The following is an 8,979-nucleotide window of genomic DNA, read 5'->3' on the forward strand; positions in this document are numbered from 1 at the left end:
TAAATCTCACTTGATTATAGTGAATGATCCTGTGTTGCTTGTTGCACTGCTGAATTTGTTTTGCTAGCATTTTATTGAGAATTGCTGCATCTATATTCAGCAGAAATATTAGCCTATAGTTTTTTTTTTTCCTCTGGTAGTATCCTCTTTGGGCTTTAGTTATCAGGATAATGCTAGCCTGATAAAATGATTCTAGGAGAGTTTCTTACCCTTCAATTTTTTGGAATGATTTGAAAAAGATCATTGTAAATTTTTCCTTAAATGTTTGGTTAAATCCACCAGTGAAGCCATCTGGCCCCATTCTTTTCATCATTGGGAGATTTTTGTTTACTGATTCAGAGTGCTTACTAATAATTAGCCTATTTAGATTTTCTACTTCTTCCTGATTCATTCTTGATAAGTTGTAGTTTCCAAGAATTTTTGCATTTCTTCTTACTTGTTTAATTTTTTGGTGTATATTTGTTCATAATAGCCTCTTATGATCCTTTGAATTTCTGTGGTATTTGTTGTAATGTATCCTTTTCATCTATAATTTTGTTGATTTGGGTCCTCCCTCTTGCCTTGGTTGATTTAGATAAGGGTTTGCCAATTTCATCTTGTCAAGGAATCAACTCCTACATTTGGTTAACATTTTTCTATTATTTTTCTGTTCTTAATTTCACTTATTTCTATTCTAATACTTATTATTTATTTTCTTCTTTTAACTGTGGGCTGATTTGTTTCTCTCTTTGTAGTTCCTTAATGCATGGAGTTAATGTTGCTAATTTGGGATTTTTTTTGCCTTTTATTGTAGGCTTTTATTGGTATAAATATTCTTCTTAAAACTCTTGCTTTATCCCATAAGTTCTGGTATATTTTCTATTTTTTTTTTTTAGAAACTTATTTTCCTTTTGAGTTTTCTTTGATTTATTGATTGTTTGGGAGAGCATTGTTTAATTTCATGTGTTTGTAATTGTTTGTTTGTTTCCTCTATTGATTTCTAGTTTCATGTGATTGTGATCAGAGAATATGTTTGGTATGATTTCAATCTTCTTGAATTTGTTGATTTGTTTCATGGCCTTACATAGTATAACTTAGAAAATATTCCATGTGAGCTTGAGAAAAATGTGAATTCTGCTCTTATTGGTTAGAATATTCTAAATATGTCTTAGGTCAATTTGGTCTACAGTGATCTTCAAATTGCTGTTTTCATATTGATTTTCTGTCTGAATGATTCATCCATTGCTGAGAGTTCAGTATTAAGGTATCCAACTATTATCATATACTGTCTGTTTCTCCATTTAGCTGTTAATTTTTGCTCTATATACTTAAGTGCTCCAAAGTAGATTGCAAAAATATTTACAAATGTTATATTTTCTTGATATATTGACCCTATTATCATAACCTTCTTTGTTCCTTTTTTTTCATTTTTGGTTAAAGTTTATTTTGTCTGATATAGGTATAGCTACCCCTTTTTTGGGGGGGGCTTTGGTGTTTTTGTTGTTACTATTTGTTTGAAATGTTCTTTTCAATCCTTTTTTTTCTAAGTCTATGTGTCTCTTTAATGCTAAGAGAGTCTCTTGTACATAGCATATTGTTGGAATTTTTTTTTTTTATCCATTAAGGCATTCTTTGCCTTTCAATAGCAAAACTTAATCCATTTATATTTAAATTATTGGTAGATAAGGACTTACTATTGTCATTTTGTTTCTTTGTTGTTTTATAGATCCATTGTTCCTTGTTTCTTATCCTGCTGGTTTTTGTGTGTGTTTTTTATCTTTAGTATCAATGTTCTTTAACTCCTTTAATCCTGTTTTTGTTGTTATTGTTGTTTTTAATTTTACTACAGAATTTTTACTTTTGGTGACCATGAAGCTTACATAAAATATCTTAAACTTATAACATCCTATTTTTATTGATAAAAACTTTAATAGAATTTGTAAACTTTAAATCTTCACTCTTCATGTTTTAGGTTATCGCTTTTATAATTTGCATTTTTGTGTGTGTATTGTGTAACAATAAATTATTGTAGGTATGGCTATTTTATTATGTTTTTAAACTAAACTTTTAAGGGAATTATGCACCCTATTACCATATTGCAAAATCTAACTATATCTATATATTTACCATTACCAGTTTGATTTGTGCTAACTGGTGTTCTTTTACTTCCAAAGAACTGTCTTTAGTACTTCTTGTAAGGCAAGTCTGATTTCAATAAACTCCCTCAGATTTTTTTTTTTTTGATGGGGAAGATGTATGCCTTCTTTTGTTTCTCAAGGACAGCTTCACCAGGTGTAGAACTCTTGGGTGACAGTAATTTTCTCTCAATATTTTATTATGTCATTCCACTCTTTCCTGGCCTGAAAAGATTCTGTTGGGAAATACACCAATAGTCTTATGGCAGTTCCTTTGTATGTAATTCTCTCTTTTCTCTGTTGCTCTTAAAATTATTTTCTATTTTTAACTTTTTAAAATATATTTTATGGTCTTTAATTAAGCGCATAAACTACTATTTAATATATTTCTCCATGAACTTTTTGTGAAATTCAGATCACAGTGTATCATTTACAAATATTTTGTCATTCTTCTTTCTTTTTTTGAATTAATTTATTTATTTTAGAGAAAGAGAGCACAAGTAAGAGGGGCAGGGAGAGGGAGAAATTCTCAAGCAGCCTGACTCAGAGCTTAATCACACAATCCTGAGATCATGGCCTGAGCTGAAACCAAGAGTCGGATGCTTAACTGACTGCACCACCCAGGTGCCCCTTGTCTTTCTTCTGATAATCTACACCATTTGCACAGTTCTTGAAAACAGCATCATCATCCTACTTTCTTTTAACTTTGAAGTTGGCCTGAAATTGTGATGGGCCAGTGAGATTGAGAGGGTTTCCACTCAAAATGTTTTCCATATGTATTCTTTCTTCTTCAGTTTTCTCTTCTTGTTCATTCCTGGACTGATCTCAGCTCCTTCATTTTTATTTTTTTCTAATTCTGCAAAAGGTGATTATCATCACTCCCCTCTTCAAAATTTTCATTTTCATCTTCCCAATCTGTTGGAAGATCATCTGCATCAAGGTTGACAGCAGGAATCTGGTCTAAGCAAGACTTCTTTGACACTGAAGAGAAGATTGTATGTTCTTATGTTAGAGAATCTATATTTCTCTCTTACACCAGCTTGCTCTCTCTCTTCCAGCTCTCTCTTACAGCCATGTTTCCAAATTCTTCAGAGGCATCCTAAATAGTTTGTCTGTATTTTATCTTTGTATGAGAAGGTAGGTCTCTACTCAGGCTCCTCTTCTAAATTTTATAGGTTTGCTTTGACCAGTCAGCTCAGTTTGGGTTTCTGGGTGTGTCTGCTGATAATGTCCTTAGGCATTTAGGTTCAACTACCATGATCTATATTTGAGTGAGACATCTGTTTGAGCTCTGAGGAAGAAGATGGGGGCTGTATCACTCACTGAGAATAATTAGATAAGATGGCTGGCTTGATTCCCTGCTAGGGAGGTTGATTGTAGGATGGCCTCCATATTTTTCTAGGTTATCTTATCAGACATACTAGATGGTTGGGACTAGGTACTGCATTCAGAAATAGATGAGGCTATGAGATAGTTTCCTGCCTTGGCCAGGTGTAGGATGTGTCCAGAGCTTACATGGTTCATTGTTTGTGAATGCAAATCAGTTCAGAGTGTGTCTGATTTCCCTAGTCACCTGAGGTTACTTGTTTTGCTCTGCAAATGGGAAAAGCCATGGGCTCTGCTCTCTGTTCAAATGTCATTGTTTATAGGCTGTTGAATGGGTTATGCAGCTTCCCATGTGCTCTGGGTTGGCTCCCTGGCTGGACAGGCTGAAGGCTGTTTTCAGTGATAAGAAGGACTACAAATTAGATTCCTTGCCTGGGCACAGTAAAATAAGCAACTCTAATGCTGATAAATTCTTTGTTATTTCAACCCAAGCTGACTACACCTGAAATACTCTGGCCAAAAAGGGCTACTGGCTTCGTTTTCTAAACTGTCCAGTCTATCTTCTCTTCTCTAGGTTTGAGCACTGCTTGAAGACACAATTTTCAGCAGTTTTTGCCAGACTTCTGATCAGTTGGGGCTAGAAAGCACTCTTCACAGAGGATGAGGCTATGTCTTAGCTACTTTGCCAGAGTGGGAGGGGGACAGGCCACTCTAGGTCACTCTAAATTTCTAAAATAGATTCTCCACTTAGGAGAGGCCAGGAGTTACCCTCCTCGGCCTTGGTTATGAATTAATCTACCATGGTGGTTTGCCTGCCTATGCATAGTACAAGAATCCTTCATGCCCTGTACCGGCTTTCCTCTGAGTGAAACTAGCACACATTTTGGTGGAATACTACTGGGCAGTCCAGCTTCCCTTTTGGTCTGTGGGACCAGAAGACACTCTCTACAGGAAGTGGAGTCTGTGATTCAGCTTCTTGCCTGGGCATGGGCAAACTGGGCTCTAAGTCCAGTAATACTCCTTATTTAAGAATCCAAATCAGCAGATCTACACTCTGCCAAATTTCCTGGTCAGAATGTGCCCCTGACTTGGCTCTGCAGATGAACGAAACCACTAGTTGGGATAACATTAGGGCACTGCAGGTATGAACTCAGGTTATCAAGACCCATGTGTTGGTTTTGTCAACCCCACTTCACCTGTGTGTCACAGTCAGATTCTCAATGGTTGAGTCCCATGGATTTCTCTGCAATTGCTATAGTATTAGATCAGAGTAGGGCTCCCACAAAGTGACCCCAATGCTGGACAGGCAAGGAAGATTGTGTCCTCTTCATTCTCTTTTCCCACTGGATGAACCAGAGATTCAGGGGAGACTTCTTGACATGATGGTTCACTGTCCTGAGAAGGGACAATATAATCAATGCATAGCTACTTCTCTTATCCCCTAAAGCAGTCTGTGTTGGTCTGTCTTTTGGGGGGAGCCTCAGCTTCACCCCTATGTTCCAGAATTTTCTCAGTGTTGTTTTGTCTTGAATAGTTGTTAGTTGTTCCTCTTTAGAGGGGAAGAAGAGTCAGGAACAACCTATTTCACCATCTTGATAATGTCCATCTAATATTTTTTAAATGACAAATGTATAGAAATAAAGAACAGATTAATTATTTCTGGGGATTATGGATAGCGTAGGGTTGAGCAGGAAGTGAATATGGATATAAAAGGAAAATATGAAGGCTCCTTGTGATGATGGTAATGTACTGTATCTTGACTATACCAGTATCAATATCCTGGTTATAATAATGTAATATAATTGTGTAAGCTGATACCATTGGGGAGGAGAGTGAGTAAAGGCAATTTTTCTGTATTATTTCTTACAACAATGCTTGAATCTGCAATTATCCCAAAATAAAAATAAAAGTAATAATATAAGTATATAACAAATAATATTTTTAAACTATAATTGTGCAACTCATTATATGGAAAAAGTGAAGGTTTCAAGAAAATAAATTGGGAAGCTTGCAACCAGGTAAGGGGAAAGGAAGCAAAGTGGAAGAAGCTACACCACTAGAGAAGTTCTCATGCAAGTCACAGCCCTAATACCTGGGCTCAACAATACTGAGATTTCATTTATTATAGAATTATTATAATTATTGTATAATAATTATTGTTAATAATTGTTATAATTAATTTGCTATAAAATTATTGAATGATCTTCCTCCTCATATCTCACCACCATACCAGCAGGGTTCCAGCATAGTCATAGTGGATTATAGCTGGAAGAACTGTAAGATACAGACTGTTTCTGAGTTAATGTATTAGGGTATTCCAAGGTCAAGAGGAGAGACAAAAACACAGACACAAGAATTTGAAGCTTCTGGTCACAAAAGCATTAGCAAATATTAAGCACAACCCACCTCCCAGCCAAATTAATATTTATTTTTATGCTAAATACCTACATATATCAGTCTTACTACCCAATACAAAATGTCTGGGCTTTAACAACAAAATTATAAGACATGCCTATATTCAAGAAAAAAACACATTCAGAACCAGACTGAGATGGGACCCAGATTGTTAGAATTATCACATAGGAAATTTAAAATATAATAATAAAATATCTTACAGGCTATAATGAAAAAAGAAAACATTATATATATAATGTATCAATCTTAATTATGTATGTATCAAACAATAGAGCATCAAAATACATAAAGCATAAATAGTAAAAACTGAAAGACTGGTAGAAGTAGAAAAATTATACTCCCATAGTTGGAGGTTTCAATAACCTCTACATATTCATTACATATATACAATATATTCCTCTACATATTCATTACATATATACAATATATTCTACATATGTATGTTCATTTTATATATATATATATATAATATATATAATGTTCATTGCATATATGTAATGAAAGAGAGATGGAAACTCTAAAAATGAATTTAAAAATATTAAAAATTATACACAAAAAATAAAAATCATTTTGATGGGTTTGTCAGTAGAGAGCAAGCAGCCAAAGAAATAAGTGTTCTTGAAGAAAGATCAATAGAAACTTCCCAAACTGATATCCAAAGAAGAAATAGAATGAAAATAACAGAAAAAAACATTAACTACTATGGAAAAGTTTCTAAAGGTGTTATATGTGCATAATGGGAATATCAGATGGAGATAAGAGAATAGAGCAGAATAAATATTTGAAGTGATAATGACTGAGAATTTTCTAAAATCAATGATAGATACCAGATTACAGATCTGGAAATCCAAAGAACACCCAGAGAATGACTACTCTCTCTCCCATACCCCACCCTTCAAAAAAGAAAGATAGATAAAAGAAAGAAGAAAGAAAAAGAAAGAAAGAAAGAAAGAAAGAAAGAAAGAAAGAAAGAAAGAAAAGAAGAAGAAGAAGAGGAGGAGGAGAAGGAAGGAAGGAAGGAAGGAAGGAAGGAAGGAAGGAAGGAAAAAAAGGAAGGAAGGAAAAGAAGGAAGGAAGGAAAAGAAGAAGAAAGAAAGAAGAAGGAGGAGGAGGAGGAAGAGAAGGAGGAGAAGAAAAAGGAGAAAGGGAGGGAGGGATGGACGGACAGAGGAAGGGAGGGAGGGAGGAAGGAAGGAAGGAAGGAAGGAAGGAAGGAAGGAAGGAAGGAAGGAAAGAAGGAAGGAAAGAAAAAATATATTGGTGTATTATAGTTCAATTGCAGAGAACAGTTTGAAAGAAAACAAAGCAAATAAAATAGAGGAACACAGATAAGAATTACAACAGTTTTCACATCAGAAACAACCAAAAGGAAAGTGTAGTGAAATATTTAAAGTGTTAAAAAAAAAACCTCACCAATTTAAAATTGTATATCTAGCAAAGTTGCCTTAAAAAGTAAAGAAGAAATAAAGATTGTCTTAGAAAAAAAGGAGGGGTGGGGGCAGAGATTCAGTGCCAGCATACCTACTGTGCAAGAGATGTTATAAGAAAATTTTCAGGTAGGAAACAAACAAGCAAGCAAAAAACCAAACCAAAACAAAACAAACAAAAATAACCTAATGGAACCTAAAGAAGGGAAATGCATCAGACAAGTAATAAATGAAAATGAAACAAAATTATTAATACTTCTGATTTTTTCATTGATTTAAAAGACAACAGTTTGAAACAATAATAGTAACAGTGTATTGGGTGATGATAGCATATGAAAAAGGGAAATCAATGGCAAGAATGCCACAAAGGACAAAAGGGAGGAATTAGAGATATTTAGTTATAATTGTACTATACATGAAATGTCATAGTGTTATTTGAAGGTAGACTTCAGTTAGTTCAGTATATGTTGAAACCTATAGAGCAACAGAGAGTTTTTGTAAATAAGTGTAATTGGTATGCTAAGAAAATAAAATGGAATCCTATAAAAATGTTCAATTACCATATGATTTCACTCATATGTGGAATTTAAGAAACAAAAAAAAATGAGCAAAGGCAAAAAAGAGAGAGAGGCAGACAAACCCAGAAACAGACTCTTAACTATAGAGAACAAACTAATGATTACCAGAGGGGAAGTTGTTGGAGGGATGGGTTAATCAGTGATGGGGATTAAGGAGTGCACTTGTGATGAGCACTGGATGTTGTATGGAAGCGTTGAATCACTATATTGTATACCTGAAACTAATATTACACTGTAGGTTAGCTAACTGGTATTCAAATAAAAACTTTAAAAACAGGGGTGCCTGGGTGGCACAGCAGTTAAACCTCTGCCTTCTGCTCAGGGCGTGATCCCGGCATTTTGGGATCGAGCCCACATCAGGCTCTTCAGCTCTGAGCCTGCTTCTTCCTCTCCCACTCCCCCTGCTTGTGTTCCCTCTCTCGCTGGCTGTCTCTATCTCTGTCGAATAAATAAATAAAATCTTAAAAAAAAACTTTAAAAACAAGTTCAATTAAAACCAGAGAAATGCAACAAAAGGAATAGTTATACACATGTTAAAATTAATCTAACTTTATAACTATTTAATTTTAATGTGCATGGTCTAAATACACATATTAGAAAACAGAAACTGTCAGGGAATAAAAAAGCAACACTCAAATATATGTTGTCTACAAGAAACCCACAAGAGTAAAAGAATTGAAGAAGATATCACACACTAACACTCATTAAAAGAAAGCTGGGATATCCATACTGATTTCAGGCAAAGCAATCTTTAGACAAGGACATGTTAGAGATAAAGAAAGGCGTTACATAATGATTCTCCAAGAATATGTATCAATCTTATGTATGTATCAAACAATAGAGCATCAAAATACATAAAACATAAATAAAGTAAAAACTGAAAGAACTGGTAGACAAATTACACTCCTATAGTTGGAGATTTCAACAACCCCTTCAGTGACTGATAGATCGGGCAGCCAGAGAATCAATAAGGACATATTTGATGTGAATAGCAATATTAACCAAATTGATCTTACTGACATTTATACAACACTCTATCCAACAACCACATAATACACATTATTTCAAGAGCCCATGGAACATTTAACAAGAATACATTCTCAGCCATAGAATGTTCTT

General features: G+C 34.4%; 1 pseudogene; it reads right to left on the bottom strand.

The window, feature by feature from the left end:
- Positions 1 to 2,488: 2,488 nt before the first annotated feature.
- Positions 2,489 to 3,276, bottom strand: LOC100466296 (annotated as a pseudogene).
- Between the last annotated feature and the right edge of the window lie 5,703 nt (positions 3,277 to 8,979).

Source organism: Ailuropoda melanoleuca, unplaced genomic scaffold (assembly GCF_002007445.2).
Source record: "Ailuropoda melanoleuca isolate Jingjing unplaced genomic scaffold, ASM200744v2 unplaced-scaffold4236, whole genome shotgun sequence".
In the NCBI taxonomy this organism is placed as follows: Eukaryota; Metazoa; Chordata; class Mammalia; order Carnivora; family Ursidae; genus Ailuropoda; species Ailuropoda melanoleuca.